Source organism: Ochotona princeps, chromosome 29, assembly GCF_030435755.1.
Source record: "Ochotona princeps isolate mOchPri1 chromosome 29, mOchPri1.hap1, whole genome shotgun sequence".
Classification (NCBI taxonomy): domain Eukaryota; kingdom Metazoa; phylum Chordata; class Mammalia; order Lagomorpha; family Ochotonidae; genus Ochotona; species Ochotona princeps.
In genome coordinates, this window is record NC_080860.1 from 2053703 (window position 1) to 2078977 (window position 25275).

The following is a 25275-nucleotide window of genomic DNA, read 5'->3' on the forward strand; positions in this document are numbered from 1 at the left end:
CAGCATTCGATGAATGGTATCTACACACGGAAGAAGATTCTCCAGTCATGAAAAATAATGAAATCCCATACCCACAGAAAAGGATAGAACTGGAAGACACCAGGTCAAGTGCAACAAGCCAAACTCAGAAAGACGGGCACTGCACATTTTCCTTCACCTATGGAAGCTAAAAATCCCAGTCTAACATAAAATGGTGATTATGACAGTATAGGAAGCGTTTGCACAGAGCGGGGTGCAGATGGGGAACTGCATTCAGAACAGATCGAAGGAAGCTCCCAGTGCTACCCAGAGGCGGAGAGTGTGGCTCCCAGGAACTCAGCAGACATTATGTGAACAGAGTCAAGGGGAAACGCCAGGGCACTGCGTAGGTGGACGGAAACTCACGCACTTGCCCTAGACTGTGAACACAAGTGAGACCTCCCAGGGGCCCTTCTCCAGCTCTGCTCTCCTGCTCTCTCCCTTGAGGCAGCCACGGCCCTCAGTTTTGTTTTAATCACCCCCAGGAATTCCTCAGCTGAGTCATTGGGCACCCTCCTTGGGCACAAAAAATGTACCAGCATGGTAGCCTAGTGGCTGAAGTCCCCACCTTTCATGAGCAGGGATCCCATGTGGGCGCCAGTTCATGTTCCGGCTGCTCCACTTCCCATGCAGCTCCCTGCTTGTGGTGTGCAAAGCAGTGGAGGACAGCCCAAAGTCTTGGGACCCTGCACCTGCATGGGAGACCTGGAAGAGGCTCCTGGCTTCAAAGAGGCTCAGCTCCGGCCATTGGAGCCACTTCAGGAGTAAACCAGCAGATGGAAGATCTTTCTCTTACTTTCCAATAAAAATAAATAAATCTTTAAAAAATGCACCATCCACAGTGGAGAGACCTGACACACAGACCTACACTTGTCAGCGCTGATGGATACCAACGCTCATTTTACATTACTTGGTCTAATTAATCACTTCACTGACAGCAACGTGGACTTAGAAAGAGGCCCATCAACCCTGCCGCGTGTTCACTGTAACGGGCACAGGAGGCCGGGTTCCCTCGTGCGGTTTCCTTGAGCATATTCATCAGTTCCTGAAGATGCAATCAAATCTGTCACGCACCGACTCCAACCAAACCCAAGTCCAGAGTCTCCCTTTGTGTGGCTTTCTTGCAAATATTCTGTGATTCATAATTAATGTTGATTTAAAACCTGACAAGCTGCTTGCTTCTGTCAAATGGAAAGGTTTGCTTGAATACAAAGCAATATTCTTTTCTAATTACAGGTTTTGATCATGCTAATTCATGTGCCTCCCGTTCTGGTGGCACATTATTACTGACAGCACAATGGATGTGGAGAAATAATTTTAAATGTTTTCTGGGGCTGTCAAAGTTTAGAAAAGTCACAAAAAATGTGTACTGAAGTGTCAGAAAACTGTAAAGATGGCTCATACTGCTCAGTTCAGCAAAAGTACATTAGCATGTGTCTGTTGGTGGCCAGTGGCATGCAACTCACGAAGTAATACCCAGGTAAAACCGCAAGTTTATGTTTGTAAATCCAAGTTTATCCAGTAGATTCTTGGGAACTGTGCAAGCTGCTGAGATTGTTGTGGGTGTCTTGAAAACACTTGGGAGCCACTGGCTTCCATCTTTCCTTTCACCGTCTCCAGGAGAAGGGCAAATAACACGGGCATGACACTGCATGAGGCCACACTTGCCACTGTGAGGAAGTGAGGGAACCATCATGGTCCCTACTTTCAAAGACAAGCATTTCCTAGAGCTCTCGTAGAACATGCACTGGATCAGAAAGTGCCTGGCCCCAAGCTGAGACTCTGCCTTGCTAGTCAGAGCATCTCAAAGTTCGCTCATCAACCTTCACGTCTGCAGAGGTTTCGAGGAATATTCTTGAACGCTTCCAGTCCACAAGCCACCAAGTATTCTGCCTAGGTCACTGCAGCCGTGAGGCTGTGCGGGGCTTCTCTGTCCTGAAAACAGACCCAGGGAGCCGTGTTCGCTGGGTCTCCCTCACTGGGACTCCTGGGCGTCTTCCTGAGCAGGCTGGGATAACCAGTTGGTTCGACAGCAAGGTTCTGAACAGCGGGCCGGATGGGGAAGAAAGCCATGACTAGCTGAAAGCCTCAGGAGATGGAGCCCTCTGCCTGGTGATGCTCTATGGAGTAGGAACGTCCACAGTGACCAGAAGCAAGTGCTGCCAGACTGGTACTGGCACCCAGGGAAGACAGATCCTCTCCAGGTTGTGCATGATATCCATGTCCTGTTCTGGCCTCTCCTCTCCCGACTCACCAGGGATAGTTGGGGGCTAGAGTCTGCAGCCACTGTGTGCTTTGGGCCTTCCCAGAATCCTCTGCAATGGGAGAAAGATGGTTTAGAATCTCCTCAGAAGCACCAAAGGCATCTGGGAAAATATTGAAGGGAAAGATAAGCAGATAGAGCTGGGGCGAGTGTGGAGGGAAGTGAAATCTCTCTGGCGTTTCTCTTCAGTTTACCCAATACATTATGAACTCTCATAACATAAAATTTGAAAAACACACCCAACCCTCCTTGCTTCCCAGCTGTCCCACTGTGAGGCACAACAGCCTCTGAACTAGGGGATGCCAGCACCCCTCGGCTCAGCAGCCAACGCTTCTCCCACTGGACGATTCCGTGCTGAAGTCGCAAATAACGTCACTTAAGCTCATTCAGCATTATGCGGTGTTAGCAGATCTAGCTAATGGTCACCACAACTGGGCATAAAAACCCACCAACGTTTCCTTAAGGTGGAAGTGTGTGCCCTGGGCACCTTGGTGTTGCAGGACCATGGGAGCCTTGCCTCTGTTGGCCTAAGAGCCCTGGGAAGCTGAGGTTGAGTGAGCCACGGAGGGCAAAGTAAGGCGGGGCCTTACCTCTCTTGCTTGTCCTTCGTTCGCATTTGAAAGCTGAATCGCCTGCAAATCTTGATCTGATAATGAAAAAGGAGAATTAAACAAAGAACCCACAGCACTAAATATTTATGTCATTGTTTTTTTCCTGATTAAAAGGCAAGCAAGAAGGGAGCATTGTGGAACAGGCAAGATTGGCGACTATCCCAAAGGTCTCAAAGTGACTTAGAATTAATTTGGAAGTTGACAATGTGCCCTGCTTTCCAATGCTGAGTACCTGCCATTTGCAATGCCAGCATCCCATGTTGGAGGACTGGCTAAGCGCCTGGTACTCCACAGGTGTCAAAATGTAACAGAACAAAGTGCTGGACACCACAACCAACCATGACCCTCATAAACCTTGCAACACCTGTGTTAGGAAGATGCGGCCAACTCACTTCATAGCCTGCTCTATTAGCTATCAACATGTTTGCAAATTTAAAAGCTTTCAAGGTGGAAAAAGCCATTCCTTTTGCTTTATGGATCATTTACTTTTCTGTATGTTAAGTTAACAAGAGAAATAAGAAGAAAAACAGAAGCCTGACATTTCCTGTAACGCGTGACTGGGTATAAATATGTATGAATTTCCACGACATTGTCCCTATAATTCCCAGAGTGTGGGCTCAGGCCTGCTTCTCTGCAGACCCAAGAGGAGGTTGCCATGATCTCGGCCACTGGAATTCCAGCTCCCTGCAACTCTCCACCAGATGTGCTGGTTCAAATCCCAGTCACTGCTTCTGACCCACTTTCCTGCTGTGGAGCCTGGAAAGCACTGTACCTGACTCCCTGTCAGCTGCCTGGGAGACCTGGCTCACACTCCCTCTGATCCAGACCCATCGGAGCAGCTCCAGGGCAGGAAGCTCTTTGAGGATGGCAGTGCGAGGGATGCAGCAATGGTTTACAGAGATGAGAAATGACTGACACTGGGAAACGGTGTCTCGGCAGTGCCTTAGAAAGCGCACCATGTGAAGTGCATGAACGCAGTCCCACGTGCTGTCTCCCTCTGCTTCGACTTCATTCTTTCCAGTATGCACATCACTGTTCAACAGGCTAAGGAGCTTCTCACCAGGACAATCTTCCCAGGGGCCTCGTTTGTTAAATTCGCCCAAGTACACATGTGAGCATGCATGTATGTAAACGAACATGTATGCGGCAAGCAAGCATGCATAAGACAAGATAATAAGATAAGATGGACTGCCTGCTGACATCTTTACTAGAAATCTGGTCTGCAGTGCAGAGTCTGAAGGGACGCAGACTTGGTCATGAACTCTACCCCTGCCACCTGCTGTCAGCCTAGCACCAGGCCATCTGCCTCATCTCTACAAGCCTCACCTCCCCGCCCCTGGAAAACAGAGTAGAACAAGCCAGCTATTCATTCTGGTAGTACCTCTTGGTCTCAGAGGATTAGTAAAAGCCAAGCCATGCCTTGTGCTCACGTTCTGTAGGAATGCTGGTAGCCAGGGAAAAGCACTGAGGTCTGACAGCACTGCCGCTGCTGGACAGCTCCCCGCTGGTTCCTCGGGGCTGCTGATGACAGATAGCTCCAGGCTGGCCATAATAGAGAGCCATAACAGACCTGCTGTGGGGCAGCCGCTGCTGATCCCACGAGACAGGCCAGGCTGTCTCATATGGCATTGGAGGCGTGTTGGGATGCTGTTGATCCAATCACTCACACAAAGTTAAGAGAGATCTTAAAAGACAAGACACAGGATGGAGGGAGGAGGACGGACAGAAAGAGGAGAAAGGAGTCCCCGCAGAGCAGTGGTCCAGCCCCATCCCCTCGGTGAGCAAGCACTCCCAGGAGCACAGCATGGCTGACAAAAGCCTGCCGGCCCTTGCATCTAGCTTGGCTTTTGATGCCTCTCGCATGTCTGGAAGCACCCCCAGAAGTTTAGTTCTTGGGCAGCACCAGTGCCCAGTGCCGACCTATTGCCACATGCCATGCGCAACTACTCATCTCCCACCATGATGGGAGGGAAGAGGAGCTGGGCTGTCATTTCAGAGTCATAGCACTGCCCACAGCTTTGCAAAGCAACTGGGAGAGTTCACCTCTTTGATGCCTGTGCTGCCTTGAGCCCTATTTTCTCCAAAGCCTCCTTCTTTGAATTCCTTGCCTCCTTCCCAGCCCTCGCCCCTTCTCACTCTGCAGGCACCCTGTGCCCCCTTGTTGTACACAACCAGGCCTCAGCCCCAAGCAGGGTCTGTCTGTGTGCAGCCAGTATGAGGGGTGCAGGGAAATGCACTCATCCTCACAGACTCCCACCTCTTGGTTTCCCTCGATGCACCTAAAATTACGCTGTGTTGGTGCTGCTGCAGTTTTAAGTGAGCTGTTGTTTAGATGTGTGTTTTTAAAGAAATTTCGTCATCATGTATCAATGTGACAGTATGCTTATAGCTGGAACCACACCGTCCTGTCCCCTCCTGGGACCCTCATGGGCATGTCTGGGATGGGAGCTGCCCTGGTGAAGAGCTGCCAAAACCACCCAGAAGCCACCCTGGGATCCTCTTCCTCCTAAGGAGTGATCCAAGAGTGGTGCAGGATTCCTTAATGCACAGAGATGCAGAGCCCTTCTCCACTCAGCTCACAGGAGCCTCAAAACTTTCCTGCAGTGCTTCCTCTTGGCTAAAAACCAAAAACTAAAAGGCCAAATTTATCCACATCTAATCAAGTTTGACCTCACGACCCAGTGCTTGCAGGGTATGACAAGCAGGGCGGAATCCTTCACTTTCAACTCAATAGTCATGACATCACAGGGATAATCCGTTTCTAAAGATAGAAGTGTAGGCAGAAAGAAAGGTTCTCGTGTGCCTCCACGCCAACTTCCTGGCTTTTCCCAAGAACTCCCTGCATGAATATTCATTTAGCCACAACATCTACTGTCCTCGTGTCTTGGCTCAACCCATCTTTCCAGCTATGCTTGGCCAAGTCCAGTCGGACCCCAAGCTTAATTGATTGGGGATTCGCTATGAGTAATGCTTTGGGCCTTGCACTGGATTTGCAATATAATGGCCACTGGCGACTTGTGTGCTTGGGCAGGAGGGAAGCGCTCACAACACTCTGGAGAAAATGCATGCTATCTTGTTCATCTCTTTAAATTAAATTTTAAATGCATATTCCCCAGATACGAGCTAATGGATTTTTTTTCCCCAAAGTTCTAAAGTTCTCTTGACATTCTAGCTCTTTCAACCTAACCCTTCCCTCCTTAGCAGTGGCCAGGACTGAATCACTCTGCCCACCGTGTGGCGTGCTCACAGGGACCTGTGGGAGGTACCGAGAACAGTGCGTGCATTTCCGCCTTGCTGTGCAGTAACGCTGGACACATCAGTCTGTGTCGCCTCCTCCTTTTCCGGTGCTCAGGGACGTCAGGATTGCAAGTGATGGGAGTGGCTGATCCTTTCTGTAACTCTGCTTTTCCCAACTCTGCCGGGTCTCTGAGGTCAAAGGTCCTTGAGCCTGACCCTCCTCCACACCCAAGGTCTGTGAATGCAGAGCAGGAAGGTGGAACCAGGAAGCTTGGCAGCAAGGAAGAACGGGGACAGGCCTTGCCCTAGTCATCTGCGAGTTCTTTTCCCGGGGGACAGATCTGCCTGTGGGCCTGTGGGTGCAGGGAAGGCATCCTCCAAGCTGCCCTCCACCACCAGGCCATCCATGTGAGTCTGGGTAGTCTGTTTCTTCCTTCATGGCATGCCATGTGTGTTGTGCCACAGTCCCACCAGCAGCGTGCTCCCCAGGCATCGAGGCAGGCTCCCCCAGGTCATGTGCCAAAAACTTGCCCCTTGAGCCAACTGTGGCCTCGAAGCTCCAAAGCCTGAGAAATCTTGCTGTTCAAGGGATTTTGCTTTGTAGATCCATCAGGTGAACAGCAAGACTGATGGTTGGTTATCAAATGGTTGTTTGCAGATTGCTGTGTGCAGCAAAATGATGGCTAATGGTCCAGGGCCTCTTGTCACAGAGGGAGGGCTGCTTAGGAGGATCAAGTGGCTCCCCCCAAAACTCCTCATTCCCAAACAAGTGTGTGTGGGTCAAAGTCTAGGAAGGGGCCTGCTCCGAGCTGGCAGTGGGCAGCTCTGGTCGAATTCCTGGGGCCGTGGGGACTCCCCCACAAGGTGCACTGGGAACCAGCTGAGTGTGAGACACTGCCGTGGGAAGGCAGCTGTAACGTAGGACCAGGCAGGGGCAAGCTCCTGCCTTCGTGGCTGACATGCGGGAGGAAGAGAGGAGGCCTAACCAGGCAGTGAAGTACACTCCACAGCATCTCAACAAAACACAGAAAACCGGAGGACAAACAGGATAGGGAGTTGGTGAAAGCCAGGAAATCAGAGTTCCTCCCACACTCGCATCAAGTACCCACACTCAGTCATCCAGCATCTTGTTGCCTTTGCTGGGTGAGGTGGCGGTGGCCTCAGCAGTCACATGTGGGCGACAGGGGGCAGGCTTCAGTCCAGGGGGGCTCTCGCTGCCGGCTATGAGGCCAGCACACTTCAGGGAGCGTGCCTGGGCTGCCCTCTGAGCACTGCCTGGAAGCGCCCCCTGCCCCCCAGGGCTGCTGGACAGCTCACAGCCTTGCTGGGAGCCGGCTCCCCTGGGAGTTTGCAAATGAAAGAACGGGCCAGCAGGACAGGAAGCCCCGGCTTTCCCAACCTGAGTCACCAGGGGAGTCATCAGTAAGAAGTGGGCTGGTTCAGTCCACAGAAACTCATTGCTCGGAAAAAGTGTCCTTCTGCATTGTGGTTTGGTGGTAATTTTACACATATACGCACATATATATCACACACACATATCATTTGGAGAATGACAAAGTCTCAGCTGCCTTTTGACAAGATGTGGATTTGCTCATCAGAGAGGAGCAGCCCCACACACCCTGGTGCTGACAGGCGAGCCAGGTCTGCACCGTCCGCTAGGACTCACCCCATTGCACAGTGGGAGCCAGCGTCAGGTGCTGTCACAGTCCAGGGCTTTTGTTTTAATGGCCATTAAGCAATTCCATTTTCCAGAGCCTGCTAACGCCTCCCGTGCACCTTTGATTTTTGCCTGATGTCCATGCTGTCCCTCCTGCGCTAGGAAATCCTTTATGTAACAAAGAAAAAGCGGATCTTGGGCTCTGGACCTGTGATGACAGCTGCGTCTCAGAGGATCAAATATGATCCGGGCGAGGGATTCAAAGCCTCTGGGGTGTGGGCAGCTTTTGTAAGTGATGTCAACTTGCCATTTTCTTACAGTAACAGCAAATTTCATCTAAATGCTTCTTTTATATGGAGGCAGGGTACCTGTCTTATTGACTCATTTCTTTCATTGAATATTGTATTTGTAATTACTCCAATATTACTTTTACTTTAGCCATTGTATATTATTTCTTTATGTAAAGATATCATCATTGACTCATTCTATTGCTCATGGTTGTGTGGCTCTGGCCAGCAGAGCTCCATGGGCATACCAGGCACACGTGCGCACTTCGGAAGCGCACACATCACTAGCCACAGGGTATGCGCGGTGCGGTTTTGATTGGCTGCTTCCAGAGTTTGCTAAAAGGCTGCACTGATCCTCCATTGTGTGAGGTCAGATGTCACACACCAACCCAAAACCGATACTCCTGGATCAGGTGCGCATCTCCTCCTCGGAACTTTGCAAGTGAGTGGCAGAGGGACCTGAGAAATTGAGCCTGCAGGAACCTGTGGCCCCAAGCAGAGGTGAAAAGCCAGATGGTAAACTGAGTCAGGAATGGGGGAGGGCACCAGGTGTGCAGACCCCCAGAGGCCATCCCTCAGGGTGGGCTTCAAGGACAGGGCAGCCACAGAGACCTCCACACCCCCCAGCGCCCGCCCGCTTCACTGCACCTGCCCTAGGAAAAGGAGCACCTCTTGGGTTCGTCAGAGGGGACTGGATTCAGTGAGGCACAGGCCAGAGCAGATCTGAATCTGGGGACATCGTGGCCAAATCACACTTGGGCTAAAATCCTCACGGCTAAAATCCACGTGCTCTTGGTGAATTCAGGACATGCGAGCAGGACTCAGCGAGCATGTGCAACCCCACACTCCACGTGACCAGCGATGGAGGCGGCACCTTCAAAGTCAACGCTCTCCATCGCACCCGGAGTCTACCAGATGCTGGACATGAAGACAGCATTGTAGTCCAGAAGGAAAGGCATAGGACTCCGGCCTTTGGAATAAATAAAATAAATCTTTGAAAAGAGAGAGTGCTGAAGTCTATTGCACCCTGCTGATGGCGTTTCGGTTTAATCCGGAGCAGGTCGGGCAGGATTACGGCACAGCCACTGACCGATAGTTAGCTGTTACTCTGCGCCCTCCCCACGGTGCACTTTGACAAGATTTTTGGATTTCCCTCTGGTCTGATTTAAGTCAACGTTGCTTTTCTCCCCAAACCAAGCAGGACAAAATCCAACAGGGCCTCTCAGTCTCCCTGTGGGATGCTTGGTTAGTGATTGCAGCACATGTCAACACAGGGCATCAGCCCCTAATGTGGGCAGACGCCCTCAGGGGGGCGGCCAGTGTCTCGCCGTCACTGGAGCCATGGCAGCCTAGGAGCACCTGCTTATCTGCCCACACATGCCAGCAGCCTTGCCTTGCTTGGCAGCTGGAAACAGTTACTGACCGGAAGTTCCTGCTATGAGCTGACATGGACACACCTGACACCTGTTCACGCTCACTATGACTGTTTTTAATATAGGAACTCCTGCATGCTTTTCCTCTGCCGCCAACACTGCCTGTCACAAAAGGGCAGGGGGCTGGGCCGTAGTTAAAGGTCACAGCTACAGGCAGGTTTGGGGAGGGGGTTCCACAAGGCCGAGAACAGCAGAGGAGCCCACAGGAGTGAGTGTTCCAGGGACGTAGGGTGCCAGCTCCTGCTTGGGCTCCCGTGCCACCCCTGCAGGCTGCCGGTTTAGTCTTTGCAAAGGGAGCTGCAGGAAATCTGGTCCTCCTGTGACTTCACAGGGGCCACTTTGGCTCAAAGCCTGGCCTCCCGCAGCCCTGGGCTGCAACCTGGCACTGACAGCACGCTGGTGGAATCTGTGCTAACTCCAAGACAATTTCAGGCAAATCTAAAGGAAGTCACCTCCTCAACACAGCCAGCCACAGAAGAGCTTGTCATCAACTGTCTCACTCGGGCAGGATTTGGGCACAGCAGGTGCGCCCACAGCCCAGCTCCACATCAGCTCCAGCCTCCTGCTGATGCACCCTGGGCAGAGCAGGTGATGGCAGCCTGGACCAGGCCCTGTTGCAGACATTTTGGGGAATAAATAATCAGGTGGAAGATGAATCTCTCTCTCTTTCTTCTTGCTTCCTTTCACTATGTAAAATAGGTGTAGAAAAATAAAATATCTCATTCATCATATTAAAACTGGTCCGTGCAATGATTTTGATAGTTCCAAACCATAACCAATAGGGTGCTGTCAGGAGACGGTTGCCCTATTGGTCTATAGCAACTTTTGTTTTATCCACTGATGGGTCCCTTGTGCATGAAAAGGTTGACCTGGCTCCAGAGGCAGGAGTGGGCCGGCTCTTGTGGAGCAGCATGTCCCGTCCTGCTGACCAACAAGGTGAGTTCATAGACAGCGAGATGTCAAGCTTGGAGCCAGGAGACCATGAGACGCTCTGAGCTGAGCTTCCAGATGCCAGCAGCTCAGTCCCCCATGGTACCAGCACAGCAGGAGGCTGAGCACCCCACTGCCCTTTTACCCTCTGCACAGATGCCCTGTGGATCAAGCGGGCCACTGCAGGCCTGGGAGGTGCCTTGTTGCCAAGGAAACCCTGGAGCAAGGTCTCCTGATGCTTTGTGGGCCAGGAGACAGGCAAGGGCTGAGAACCGAGCAGGAGTGAAGAAAGGGGTCCTCAAGGCTTCCGCCGTCCCCACAGCAGGTTCTGGCCAAGGTGCCAGGCCTAGAGCCTCCAAAGGACAGGCCTGCGACCAGTGCAGATGGCTCTGTGGACGCATACCCCAGACTCCAGGGGTGACAGCTGGGAAACAGCATCTCCATCAGCTTCTCTGACCCAAAACATTGGCAGAAAGAATCCCAACCTATGCACCTGCAGGGCAGTGCCCGCCCCTCCACCCCGGTCACAGACTTGTCCGTGGGAAGGGTGCCTCAGTCTCACAGCATAGTCTGCCCAGCCCCGCCCTGCAGCCCTTGGCCAGGGCCAGGCTGGAGAGCAGAGCCCTTCGCTGAGATGTTCTGAGCTGAACCTGCTCAGGGAGGTCCCCTTCCGTTCTCCTCCCAGGCTGCACTAACAGCCCCTGGCTCGCCTGGGCCTGGATCCAGGACAGTGACAGTCATGCCCGAGGCCAAGCCGAGGCTGCGTCTGCTGTCCCAGCCCCTTTCCTGGAGCTTGGGCTGTGAAGGCCCCAATCTTCTCTAAATAAGTTCCTCCTCGCCCATCTCTTTCAGGAGGTGGGTTACACTGACCTCCCCGCTCCTGCCAGGAAACACATGAATTCGCTTTTATTTCTAGGCCGTACCCCGAGGCCATACACGAAGGCTGCACGCTCTGCTCTCCCCTTTGAGGTGAATAAATATTGAAAAGAATAAATGTTGACACCACACAGCATCTGTACTATAAAGAGGGAAGGTTTGCTTCAAGTAAATTGATTTTCATTTGCACGTGACTTCACTGGACCAAAGGTCAACGCATCCCCTCATCCTTTCATTTTGTCCCTATTCTGGTAATCGTTACAACTTCATCTTTATAGTTGAATCTTGGAACCACAGGACCCATTAGACTGAACTTTCTGATATAACTCTATTAAGGATTCATGTTTTATTCAAGCTAGAAATGTGGGCCTATTGATTTCACTTTAAATAGCACATTATTCGATTAGAGGGGATGTTTACTGTTGTGCAATTTGTAGGCTCCATGTGTCTGACAGGCCTTGGTTATTACAGGCCTATAGATTGGTGCATCTGCCTGGTCTGGGAGGGAGCTGGTGAGCAACGCAGCCTGCAGGCGACGCCCAGGGGCCGCACCTGCAGGGACATCGTCTCTGCCGAGGCAGGAACTCCATGCTTCAAGCACCTGCAGTGTCTCCAGCTTCTCCTGTTCTGGGGGAAGGCAGCTGGGGACAGGCTGGAAGACAAGAGACAAAGTTGGCTTTACTATAAAATGAGGTCAGCGGCCCTGGGATTTAATGGGCTTCTGGGTATTTTGTATAGTCCTGCTATTTTACCATAAGAGACGGAGTAAGGGTTGGATGAGCCCCCTGCTCGGATCACAGGCCGAGGACATGATGCTGTAGGTTACTGAGGGCCTTTCTGACAGTGATGCTTGTCTTTAGAGATGAGTTCCTAAAGACACGCAGGGATCATAAGCATGTGTGCGAGAGGAGCAGCTGGGTGGGGTCCAGTGTGCCTCTGGCAGAGGTGACCCGAAGCCAGAGCTGCGAGTGGCTTTGAGGAAGACATACGGTGGCAGGGGTGCAACCCTGCACTGTCATGCTCACTCCCACCCGATGTGAATGAAGTGCACCTCCACAGCAGCAATGTGCCAGCGTGGCAAGCACGGTTCGTGTGTATCAGTGTGTTCCCATATGCCAGACCTGCCATGGACCTGTACTGTCTTGTTCTTACTGATCTTGTGTGCACAGTCGGTTACAGACCACATGTGCCAGACGAGGACTCCTCTTGTCCCTGTTGCTGCCACAAAAAGAGATGTGGGGAGCCAGGGCCACCAAATCTGCAGGCTTTCTTCATCCTCACCCCACAAGTGACCGTTCAGACACCGAAGGAGCCCAGGCCTGCATCCCTCACAGGGTCTTCCACAACTGACCTCAAAAGAAGCGCATAAATACAGGTTCTCACCCCGTCTTTGAGTGGCACGCCAAAGGGGGGACAGGCAACGTCTGACTTCAGCAGAGCCATCTTTCCCACAATTATCCTTTCCGTGGTTTCAGCTGTTAAGGTCAACCATGGCAATGTGTGTGTGTGTGTGTGTGTGTGTGTGTGTGTGTGTGTGATGAAAAGTTCCAGAAACACACAAAAATGGTACCAGTTTCACATTCCATCCCACTGTGCAGTCTTGGGGCATCCCTCTCCACCCTTCTCAGGATGTGAACTGGCCCCTTTGCCAGTGCATCTAGGCTATGTGGCCTGCGATCTGCAAGTCACTCGGCAGGCATCTCAGGTAGCAATCAGCTGCTGTGATGCTGAGCACTTGTGTCAGGTAACCCGGCATGGAATTTAACAAAGGCCCCGAAGCACTCGGCTGGAGATGTTGGTGAAAGCCACGGAGTGCTTCCTTCAAGTGAGCAGCAGAAGCTTGTCGCAGCTCTGCGTGTACGGCGACAGCTGAACATCTAGTGCCTAGAACTGTCCTCGCTTTCAGGCCTTGGCCGGCAAGGCGCTCGCCGCGACCCAGCAAGGGGCTTCATGGGATTTATGTTCTGAGTGTGGTTACAGAGTCATTGAGAGACTAATCAAAATGGCTGGAGTCCGAAGAGGTGGCTTTCATGGAGCAGTACTTGCAAATCGATGCTTTAATTTGAAAAATTAAGAGAGCCCACATGAGGCTGGGAGCATGTGGCTTTAGCAGTAGTCAATAGCATGAAGGCACTTTCCTAGTAACTTATTTATCTGGGAGTGCTGGTCTTTAAGGAAGTTAACGCCATCCTCCAGGGAAGAAGAGAAATTAAAACAAAGACACACATTGGACTCTTTCTTATCATTGTGGCTCAGTCCTAAACGCTTTTGCTGTTTCTGTGGCAAATTAAGCCCAAACAGCAGCTTAGGCGATGTAATTAGAAACGAACGAATAAAGGATATGAATAGAACAAAGCAAATCATCTTCTGTGGCTGCCGGTCCACTTGACAACAGAATAGCAGGGAGAATCTGTTGTGTGTTTAATGAGTGAGCCCAGCGTCTGGAGGCCCCTGCTCGGGCATCCTGCAGTGCCCCAGCTCTGAGTCCCTGGGGCCGGGACACCTTCCGAGCGCCCGCATTAGCAAGGTGATAGGCATCAATAATAACACAGCCATTCAGGGGCTGAATTCCCTCCGAATTTCAGGAGTATCAGGCCCGAAGGAGCCCACGTGCGGCTTATCTCTTCCTCTGTCTTACCTCGGCCCTCCGCGCGCAGCTACCTCTGGGCAAACACACCCGTCTCTTCTTTGGGGCCTTTCATTTCTGGGAGAGGCAGATTTACACTCAGTCATCCGCGATATTTTAGAAAAGAGAGAGTGCGGTTTCCTTTCTGACAAACAATAACTCTCAACACTGAAACCTCACTGAAAACAAGCCATTTCATGGACGATTGAAGAGGAGGCTGACAAACATGTCCCTGAAACAAACGACCTCCCGTTCCGGGGTGGGGGGCTGTGTGGGGACATCCGCCGGGGCACCGGCAGAGAGCCCAGCTTCGGCCGTGCAGTGAGGTCTCTGTGCTGGTTGACTTCCTTTCCTGTCACCCTTCTGTCCATCAATAAAATGAATTTGCAACAGTGGTCACCCCAGGTGCTTCAAGGACTAAAGCAGTTGGACGTAGGACACACTAGCCGTGGTGCCTGGCATGTCAGCACTGTTCACCACCCAGCACGCTGTGCTTATGCACCAAGGTCATTTCCAGGGGCAGCACTTGGTCCACTGGGCTACATCGCGGCTTGAGAGGCCTACAGCCCTCAGAGTCCCGGAGTTGGGGTGCTGCCTCTGCTCTCCAGTCCAGCGTGTGCCTTGGAGGCAGCAGGTGACGGCCAAGTACACGGTCTCTGCCCCCCATGGTGGATCTTCTTTCAGAATCCTGGGTGAGCCTCTGGGGAGTGAGCCAGCAGATGGGCCTGGTCCACCTCTTTCTTCCAAGTAAGTGAAATGAATAATCAACCTTAAGGGTCGTGGCTTATGTGCACAACAAATCACATTAGCTTCCTCCAAGATTCCTGGAATCAAGATAAGCTAACAAGTAACCCCGCCTCTTTCCGTACCTGGACGTACCACTTTCTGGGACCAATGAGTGACAAATAGCATTCATCACTTCAGGACTAGACACCTCATCAGCACCTGGCCCGGCTTTGGCCTCAGTGTGCTTGAATTCAAACAATAGCATGAAAGGACAAGGTTTACAGAAGATGCTGAGCTCTTTTGTTTGTGAGAGGAATAATCATCATTGAGGTAGGAGGGCCAGGGAGGGCGGGCTGGAGTCGTCAGGAGCAGAATCCAAGCCGCACAGATGCTTGGGAGTTAGGGCATAAACGGCATTCAGTCCTCCTCCTCGCTGTCTCCTTAACATGCCTCCCGTCAGGCACGGCCTGTGGCCTCACCAAGAAGATGTGAAACGGCCCCTAAAGTGAGGAGCTCCAGGAGCAGAAACGCCAGCCTGCAGGTGCAAGCGTGGCTGCTGGCAGATGGCCTTGGGAGCCCCGAGGGGTCTCTGGACATCTCCGCTGCAGCGTCGGGAGCCGCCCTGAGCCAGAGCCACGGCCAGGTTCCTGGCCCTTGGCTTAGCTTCTTTAAATTGCCACCTGGAGGGGTTGTCATGCTGTGGGAAAGCCTCTGCTCCAGAGCCAATTTGCTACACCTTGTAGGCAAGCAGCAGGAGCACATTGTGTGTCAACGTGACAGCTTGTCCACTGGAAGCGACACAGCCCTCAGCGCTCAGAGGCCGGGCTGAGCAGCGAAGCGCGCTGTCCTGGGCGTATTCCACCTGCATCCCGAGCCCTCAGCATCTCCCTTCCTTTGGGCTGGCCTTGGCCAGACAGGTGACTGTCCTTCCCTGGTTTTATATATTTTTTTTTCCTGAATGTAAAGAGTTAAGTGCTTCCTAATGGTGCACAGCACACTTCTGGGGCCCAGAAGCCACAATTTATGATAAACACTATAAGCACAAACCTGTAAAAAGATAAAATCATCACTTCATCAGAAAGAGAGGCGTAAAACGTAGCACTCTGGAAAGGCCCCCCTTCCACCCTTGCTGTGAAGACCTTCAAACAAATGCAACTGTGCCGCCTTCCTGGTGACAGTTGACAACGTTGGGTCATAAACTTCAGAGAAGCTCATTATCGGCTGGCCACCCTCTCCCGTGGGAAGCAGTGGGAATACACTGCCTGCTTACTGCCCAGAACACCCCTCCTGTCACGCGGGCACAACCCCTGAGGAAGACAAAGCGACAGTGGGCAGGGTTCAGGGCTCAGGAGCGCCACGTTGGACCTCTGGCCCCACCACCGGCAGAACTTACCGCAGCATCTTGAGGGTACCCTCTCAGTACCACCCAGCCCTGATCTATAGGCCCTGGGCAGCAGACCTGCCTGTGTCTGCAGGGAGCAGAGGGGAGGAAGCTCCGTGTGGGGAAGGCAGGAGAGAATGAGCAGCAGCGTGGTACCCAGGCACTCAGGCGCAGGTCTCCATCCCCCTGCGCAGATGTCTCTGCCCTCTGACAGGAATTCACACAAGACGTGGCCGAGGGCACACAGCATGGACGCAGAGCACTACAGCAATGCGCCAGGAGGAAAAAGAAAAGGGACTTCCGGAGTCTGAGTCTATAAGAGCTCAGCTTTTCATGATTTAGTTTTACTTTAAAGAATTCCAAAAATTCATTTTGATGATTGACGTTTTTCCCTTTCTACACTCCGATTTAGAGCCGGCCTTTGCCGTGTGGGTCTCTGATGAGACTCGTATCACTTTAAGGTAAAAAAAAAAAAAAAAAAAGTATAAGGGGCTTGAGCAAGCCATGTGCATGACTCAGTGTGTCCTTAATAAAGACTGAGAGGCTGCTTGAAGCCATGCTGTCCCAGGCCCCGGGCTCCCTCTGCGGGGGCTGGCCACAAGAGGCAGCTGTCTGATAGACACATCCCTGTCTGTTGGTTAAGGCAGAGATGGCCACTCAGCTCTGGGCTCAGAGGAACAAGCCAAAGAGTATTTCTCAGGGTAGCAGAGAGGAAGAGAGACCAGGAAGACAGAGGACATCCAGAGGGATAAGGCAGACATGCGAAGACAGCAGAGCCCACAAGAGGACACAGCTCACATGGGCAGCGAGAAAAGGAGACTGGAGCAGGCAGAAGACCATTACTGAGATGGACAGAGAGCTCCAGGCTGGCAGTCGGAGGAGAAGGGACCGGATTAGAGGCAGCCAGAAGTGACAGAGACAGGCGGCAGACGGGAAGACAGAGAGAGAGCGGCAGGGAGAGTGAGGCATTAAACATCAACAGAGTGAAGACGGGGCGAAACGTGTGCCTGTGCTTTCCTGTGCCTTCCTGTACCTTCCTGTGCCTGGACCCGTGAGCGCACCAGCACCTTCCTGTGCCTGGACCCGTGAGCGCACCAGCGCCTTCCTGTGCCTGGACCCGTGAGCGCACCAGCGCCTTCCTGTGCCTACCATTTTGCTTCAGCTCAGTTATGGCTTGTTCATGGCATCTCTCTGTCGCCCAGAGAGATCTTCCTCTCCAGCTCGGACTGAATCAAAATTTAACATCAGGTTGCCACAGGACAAACAAGCAAATGGCAGCTGTTTAATTAAAACTTACACTTGATTAGATGGTGCTAGAGGGAAACATGCTGGGGGGAGGGGCTGTTAAAAATCAAGCCTGAATTAAATACTGCATTCAAATGGGGGCAAACCCCTTGTTCGAGGATCCAGTGGGACAGGGGTCACAGGGGCTGGAGCACATGGGTCACAGGGGCTAGGGTAGAAGTCTCCTGCCCCTTGCAGGCCCAGGGCTGCCTGCCTCTCCATCTCCAGGGCCCCTCAAGACAGATGATGAGCCTCAGCCCACTCCATTTTTCAAGGTTGCTGCTAAGGGCTCAAGACAGAAGAGGCATTCAAACAGAACACCAACAGCACTGCGAGCCTTCATGTCTCTAAGGATCCACGCCTGACACCACAGCAAGGACAGGCGACCAGAAATGGAAAAGCATGGCACCTTCTTCAACCCCGGGTGGGCACCACTGAGCCAGGGCTCAAGGCCCGAGAAGCATCCCAGAAGGCGTGTCCGAGGAAGACGCATTTATGGCAAGTCCTGTCGCAAAGGACGGAAAGGAGGAAGGAGTGAGAAAGGGAGGAAGGGAAAAAAGGAGAGAGAGAGGAAGGGAAAGAGGGAGAGAGAGGGAGGGAAAGAAGGAGAGAGAGGGAGGGAGAGAGAGGGAGGGAAGGAGGAAGGAAGGGACAGAGCGAGGGAGAAAAGTCCTTCAGAAAAAATTGATGGGGAGCACTTACCCCTCCCGTGCTTCCGGGAGTCAGGAATTCAATGCACATCTCATGTGTGTGCCAGGGGTCCAGCTGCTTGCACAACACCTGCTGCCTCTCGGCATGCGCAACAGCAGGAAGCTGGGATCACAGCAGAGCCAGGACTCCAGTGTGAGCACTCCACCTGACAAGGGGCGGAGGTAGCATCTTAAACCCTCCACTAAATGCCTGCCCCAGCAATAGATCCCCACCTGCAACTTCCATACATATCCATGCTCTAAGTCTATAGCTGCTTCTCCCAGGTTGGACTCAGCAATGGAAATAAGTGACATGAGAGTACCTGGGGATACTGTGTGCCAGAAGGAATCTGAGACGAATCTTCAATGCCTCGTAGAAAAAATAAAATCTTAAAGCCAATTAGGACAAATATTTTCCCATCTGATTAATTATCCACACTCTTTGTCTTCAGATGAAAAAATAAAGAGGTTTTAATCCATGAATGTGTGAATCAGATGTTTTGCTAAGTTACTGTCATCTGAAGCAGTCTCCATGAGGTGTGTTTGTCTGTGTCCATACAGAGTACCCGAGACAGGAACGTGCCCTGTGGAGTGCCCCTGCCCAGCTCACTCCGCTTTCCTGGCCCACGTCCAGCCCCGACTCCCCTGACTTCCTTACTGAGCCAACGAGCGCGCCATGGGGAATCTGTGGCTTGAAGCAGCCAGCCCTGGCCACCAAGCACCTGGTCCGAGCCCAAGGTTTGGAGTTTGAAATCAGCCGCAGATCCAGTCGTATAGGAGTGGATCTCTTTCCAAGACAACACATGACAACCCGAAAGTGACAGTCTCTGATGTTAACCTTTTAGGAAAATAGACAGGCAATTCTATGCATTTGTTACTGAATAGGAGTTGAAAGTCGTTTGTTGAAATTCATTCTTTTTCCTGCTTTGATTATCTTTCCTTTTTTTTAATTGGAAAGGCAGATTTATTTAGAGAAGGAGAGACAGAGAGAAAGATCTTCTGTCAAGTGGCCTCAGTGGATGGAGCTGAGCTAATCTGAAGTCAGGAACCAGGAGCCTCTTCTGGGTCTCCAATGTGGATGCAGGGTCCCAAAAATTTAGGCTGTCCTTGACTGTTTTCCCAGGCCACAGGCAGGGAGCTGGATGGGAAGTGGAGCAGCTCAGACATGAACCAGCACCCATATGGGATCCCAGCATGTGCAGGGCAAGAATTCAGCCACTGAGCCACCGCACTGGGCCCCAAGAGATCACTCTTTTGATAGTTCAGTCTTCAGATATTTGTTACAGCTGGGCCAGGAGCCCCAGAGTTAAACAAAGTGTCTCCTGGCATGGCAGGGCTCCAAGTGGCCTCCCAGGGACACGTGAGCAGGAGGCTGAAGTGGGAAGCACAGTGAAGATGCGAGTTCTGCCCCTGGATGTGGGGTTTGGGTGTCCCCAGCATTGTCTGAGCTGCTGGATCCAGGGATGCGGCATCTTAATTGCAGACCAAACACCCTCCCCACATCATCGGTTTTAAACGCATTAAGTAAATTGCATCACATTACAAAGGAGATGAATTTCACGGAGGCAGAGTTATTACAATCTGTGAAATAGCATGCATTTCATTACCTTATTAGAAACCAAATCTAGCGGAGGCTCTGATAGCTGCATTTAAGGGACATTTTCCAACATCTGCCACGACTGTGATATGATATGAAACATCCGTAGGGCCCGCTGGTGACAGCACACACTGCCGGCATAACCATATCCAGTGATTGGAACAATTCACTGAGTGCCACTTGGAGCCCCCGGACTGCAGCCTGAATTCTGCCGCTAATTTTATTCTTTTGTTTTTCATTATGACCTTGAGAAAGACACTTAGCTCGTGTGGCATCTGCATCCTGTCTATAAAAGGAAGCCTGTGAGCTACGCTGGAGGACGTGGTCGCGGGTGGACCCTGTGCACAGGACGAGCCCGTGTGCTAGCAGAGGTGACTTTGTCCCCAAAGTAGGGACCAGTCACAGGGACAGGAGGGCCAGTATTAGGAGCAGAGGGTGCGACACAGGACACCACCCTCCCATCAGTCACAGCAGTGACCATGGCCACCTGCCACGGCAACACAGGTGCTTCAGGTCCCAGCAGGTGGCACTGTGTGGAGAGGCGCACGTGCTTGGCAGCCAGTCAAGCCATGAGGTCCTTCATGGGGACTGCTGAAGGGGTGGCTCATGGCTCTTAGGATACCTAGCTATGACAACGATGGCATTGTCCCTGGGCTTGTTAGAGGCTTGCAGATCACAGAATTCTATGGTTTCCTTTACCAGGCATTTGCATCTATATTCATTTTAAAATAATACCTATGTAGTTATTTTGAGCATCAGAGTTATACAGTGAGACACAGAGAGAAACATTCCATCTGCCTGTTCACTCCCCAGATGGTCACAATGCCAGGGTTGAGCCAGGTGGAAATCAGGAGCCAGGAGCTTCAGCTGGGTCTCCCAGGACCATCTTTCACTGCTTCCCTAGCCGTTTAGCGGAGAGCTGGATCGGTTAGGAGTGGAGCTGCCAGGACGAGAGCCAGCACCAGTATGGGATGCTGCTTTCACAGGTCATAGCATTACTTGCAGCACTGTGCCAATGCCCAGTCCAATTTTTCAGGCTTCTGTTAAAAAAAAAAGGGGGGGGGGGAAAGAGGGTCCAGGGTCGATAGCTAGGTGGCTAAAGTCCTCGCCTTGCATACACTGGATTCCAAGCACCTGGAAAGTGAACCAGCAGATGGAAGGTCCTTTTGTCCCTCCTTCTTTCTGTAAAATCTGCCTTTCCAATAAAAATAAAAATAAAACCTTCAAAGAAGAGTGAACTCTTCAATTAAAAAACTCGTAAAACAAAATGATGTCCACATTCCATTGCTGTCCTATTGGGAGATCAGACGGGCTGGTGCCCTTGGTCTCAGCCCAGCCCTGGCCGTCGTGGCCATTCAGAGAGTGAACTAGCAGATGAAATCTCTCTCTCTCTAACTCTGCCTTTCAAATAAATCAATAAATCTGTAAAAAAGAATCCTGAGTGCTCTGCTGAGCCTTTGGAGCCAGGCAGTGCCTGCCTCATTTTCAAGTTGGCGTCTGAGGCTCAAGGGCACGAAGAGACCCCCCGTGGGGCCCCAAGCCTCCTGAACACCAGGTTTTCCGACCTCAGAGGCACCCATCTGAGTTCTGCTTCCTGTCTGCTGTCTCCTCCTGTTTACCTAGCACACGCATGTGTGTACACATGCACCCACACACACAAACACACACACGCAGCCTCAGCCCCCGCACTCCACTCAGGGGCAGACCACGGGCCGCACGGCTCTGTCCCGTGCCAGGCAGCCCTGGGCAGCAGTGACCACAGACATGCTTCAACTGCTCTCAGGACAGGACACAGCCACTAAAAAGATGCCCCAGCTCAGGACAGCTCAGCTGGCCCTGTGCGTACTCCGTGAAAAGGCAAAGCTTTTTCTTCACAGACACTTCCTTGTGTCCGTCCACGTACAACGTGCAGAAAGCCCACGCCATAAATTTAGAGAACTGGCTCGACGGGTCTACAGTGAACAGGATGCAGCAGCTCCTAGCCACCCTGCCCCTCTGCTGGGAGCGTCCCACACAGGAAGCGCAGGGCAGATCCAGTCAGTCCTGCTGGTACTGCCTGAGGTCCCAGGACACAAGGGCACCCTCCTTCCTCTCTCAAACTGCAGATCCTACAGAACAAGGGTTCTCTGACCACAAGCCCAGAGGCCAGGCCAGCCCTGGCCACCAAGCTGCTAGAAATAGAAACCCAGGGCTCACTGTCACCTCCCTGCTTCCTGTTGTACCTGCACGTCCTCCTTGTCCTCTCTCCAGCAGCAAGGAGCAGTTTGACCCCTACTGGGTGCTGCAGAGGCAGACGGGCAAGCCTGGGTATATGGTCAGGTCAGACCCAGAAGGGAGCAGGCATCTTTGGGCTTTGGCATCTACTAAAGAATGGTGCACATGGAGGGTTGGCACCTTCCTGGTGCTGGGCAGAGCTGTGTGGATAAGCCCAAGGTGCCTGCCTAGGAGGCCAGCATCTGCAGGCCCCCATAGCTGGAGAGAGCAAACCTGGGTGTAAAAAGGCACTGTGCGTGGGGCAGGAGCAGCCTCTCCCTCCACTGCTCACAGTGGCCCACAGCTCTCTGGTGGCCTGTCCAGTGTAAAAGGAGACATGGGCCGATGCCACACCCATCAGCCCTTCATCCGTTTTGTTCTTGACTCTGTAGTTGGGAAATATGCCAATATCTCAAAAGCATCTCCCAGAATTCTGGGGCATTGACGATTCACAATACATAGTTCAGTGGAGGACTCAATTCACCACCCTACGCTGAATTCAAAACCACTGCTTAAAGACATAAAAAGAGTGGCTCAAGTATGATTCTTTTTGATTTGCAATAAACAGATGCACACCAAATTCCTAAACTGAGTTGGAATGGGTCACTTTCCCGTGAGAGCAGGAATCTTTCAGAAGCAGGAAAATCAACATTTCTTAGCCAAAGGCCACCTTCATTAGCATGTGGAACAGACAGCTAAAACAGGCAGTGCAAAAAATCAGCACGAAACAAATAGAAACCACATCAAAGCCTATCAGTCTCCTCTTTCCTGTAACTTATCCCTTAAACTGATTCTCGGCCAATTTTCAAGGTGAACCAAGAGGTACCGTGGCAAATCAACACGCAGTGTGAGGTCGCTAGCTACCTCTCAACAGAAATGTGCCTCAGTTGTCGCTAGCCCGGGGCTCTCCCAGCCAGACCTGGAAAGCTTTGCATGAGTGAAGCCAGTCGGGAATAGCAGGCATCTTGACAGAGCTGATGCTTTTGAAACCTAGCGTTTTTCTTCACGTCCACAGCATCTACCCAAGTGACTGCCACCCTTTCCCTGGGCATTGTTATGTCTTCCCAAGGGTCTCTCAGCCTTGAGTTTCGCCACTTCTCTGGCCCCCCAATGTGTATGCAGCAGTAAGCGATCCTGTTGAAACCTCAGTGAGGTCTGCCATTACTGAGCAGTGGGTTAAGCCAACACTTGAGTGCTGGCAGCCTCTGTCTAGTATTTCTTCAAGTCCTGCCTGTTCTGCTTCCCATCCAGTTTCCTGAGGATGCCCGTGGACAGGTATCAAATCATGCTCCAAGTACTTGGGTCCATGGCATCCATGTGTGAGATCAAGATGCAGTCCCTGGCTGCTGACTCTGGCCCAGCTCAGGTTCTGTCTTTCTCTGTTTGCCTTTATATATATTAAGTGAAGAAATTTAAGTTATACAATGCACCCAATGCACTCTCACTGAATTCAGAAAAAAACCCAAATTTTTTATCAAATAAAGTATGCCATGGGTTGAATGCTATTTGTTTCTTCCCCAAACTCACATGGGATCCGGCTCCTACTGGACAAAGTTGAGAGGAAGTGGGGCCTTTCATGAGAATGGAGTAGTTTTTACAAGAACAGACTTGGAAATTTGTAAGGACAGAAATTTTTTGTTCTACTGCTATGCCTTCAATAGCTTCTGGTATAGAGTAGGCACTCCACAAAAAGATCATGATGGATAATGGATGGATGGCCAGATGGAGGAAAGGATGAAGAAATAATGGATGGCCAGAAGGGTGAAGAATGGCTGGACTGGACTGGGCTGGGCTGGGCTGGGCTGGGCTGGACTGGGCTGGACTGGGCTGGGTTGGACTGGGCTGGGCTGGGCTGGGTTGGACTGGGCTGGGCTGGCCTGGGCTGGGTTGGGCTGGCCTAGACTGGGCTGGGCTGGGTTGGCCTAGACGGGGCTGGCCTAGACTGGGCTGGCCTGGACTGGGCTGGGCTGGGCTGGGCTGGGCTGGGCTGGGCTGGGTTGGCCTAGACTGGGCTGGCCTAGACTGGGCTGGCCTGGACTGGGTTGGACTGGGCTGGGCTGGGCTGGCCTAGACTGGCCTAGACTGGGCTGGCCTGGACTGGGCTGGCCTGGACTGGGCTGGCCTAGACTGGGCTGGGCTGGACTGGGCTGGGCTGGGCTGGGCTGGGCTGGCCTGGGCTGGGCTGGCCTGGGCTGGGCTGGGCTGGCCTAGACTGGGCTGGGCTGGGCTGGGCTGGGCTGGGCTGGGCTGGCCTGGACTGGGCTGGCCTAGACTGGGCTGGGCTGGGCTGGCCTAGACTGGGCTGGGCTGGGCTGGGCTGGGCTGGGCTGGGCTGGGTAAATAGGAGGTGGTGGATGGATAGATAGATGAGTGGAAGGCTAGATGATGCCTGGCTGGCTGGATGGACAATGGGCAGATGGATGGATGGGTACATCTAATGGGTAATGGACGGGCTGGTGGGTGGTCAGAGGGTTTAGAGATGTCCAGTAGCAGAAAGTAAGGACTTTATGTGACCCCCTACATCTTCTTGTCGGTTCTGATCTCTCGTTGAGTCCTCACCTGCGAGTCTCTGAGGCTTCTCTGTCCAGGAGAAGTTTACAATGCCAATGCCAGGCCACCGTAACTCCGATGCAGGCAAGCAACGGCCACTGCATCTCACTGTTATCTGTGTGTCTGCTGTAGTTCTCTTCTCCTGGAACATACGTCCCCACCCACACGCACGCAGCCCCCATCCCTGTGCCTCTAGTGTATGAGATCTGAGTCTATCAAGGTTGTTATGTTCAACGTCTTACCATCAAGCCTGCATCCTCTTTATCACGGAATTCCCCCACAGCATTGTGAGGCAATTAGTGCTTACTAAATATTTATTAATCTCCAAAATTACAGCAATCCACTTAAGAGAACTACACAGAATCATCACAGCTGAGAGGAAAAACATGACTTAGGATTTATGTCCATCGTCAGAAGGCAAGCAGGCAGGGAAATGCTAACACGTACAGAGCAGCTCTCATGACGTCAGCCCAGTCCTGAGCAGTGGGGAAGCTGACCTTCCTCGGGCCTCAGGACTGAAACTGCTCGCCAGCTTTCTCCCAGAAAGCTAGAACTCAGAGCAACGTCAAGACGCTGCTCATCGACAAGGACAGTTAAAACTCGACGGAAGGGGGAGTGAAGTGTAGGTGCACACACAGAGGCTCGCCGCACGCATGAGCACTGCAAAAGGTCATGGAAATGAGATTAAAAGAGAAGTCTATTCTGGCAAAAAAAAATCGAAATTCACGTACATAGATCATTCCTAACACACACTTGTTTTTCATCAACTGGAAGATTTCTTTGTGTATAAGGATTTCAGATTTTTTCACACTAAAACATCCTTTTTAGTTCCGTTGTCCACAAACGTTTTCAAGTGT